This window comes from Bison bison, unplaced genomic scaffold, assembly GCF_000754665.1.
Source record: "Bison bison bison isolate TAMUID 2011002044 unplaced genomic scaffold, Bison_UMD1.0 scf7180017864473, whole genome shotgun sequence".
Classification (NCBI taxonomy): domain Eukaryota; kingdom Metazoa; phylum Chordata; class Mammalia; order Artiodactyla; family Bovidae; genus Bison; species Bison bison.
This window is the reverse complement of record NW_011495034.1, coordinates 7,659,236-7,659,780: the sequence shown is the minus strand read 5'-3', so window position 1 is coordinate 7,659,780 and position 545 is coordinate 7,659,236. Positions and strand designations below refer to the sequence as shown.

Here is a 545-nt window from a genome sequence, read left to right as displayed (position 1 = left end):
AGGATGAGATGGCTGGATGGCATCACCGACTCGATGGATGTGAGTTTGAGTGAACTCCGGGAGTTGGTGATGGACATGGAGGCCTGGTGTGCTGCAATTCATGGGGTCGCAAAGAGTGGGACACGACTGAGCGACTGAACTGACTGACTGAACTGACTGAACACATTTTAAGAATGTTTAGGCTTGAATTTTCTTTTAAAAATTATCAATCTCAACTTCATTTGGAATATTTATATTTGTTTGTTAAGGACAATAACTAAAATTGTTAAGGGAATTTCTTTCCTAGAAAGAACAGCTTTAACAGTAACATTACAAATGAATACTAATTAAGTTATGTTAGCTTTAAAACTGGAGAAGGCAATGGCAACCCACTCCAGTACTCTTGCCTGGAAAATCCCATGGAAGGAGGAGCCTGGTAGGCTGCAGTCTATGGAGTCGCTAAAAGTTAGACACGACTGAGCAACTTCATTTTCACTTTTCACTTCTCACTTCCATGCATTGGAGAAGGAAATGGCAACCCACTCCAGTGTTCTTGCCTGGAGAAT

At 41.5% G+C, this 545-nt stretch overlaps 1 protein-coding gene across 1 annotated transcript in view; it reads right to left on the bottom strand.

The window, feature by feature from the left end:
• TRDN (triadin) overlaps positions 1-545 on the bottom strand; it is a 281,398-nt gene that overhangs the window by 66,391 nt on the left and 214,462 nt on the right. The gene's annotated exons all lie outside the window — the stretch shown is intronic.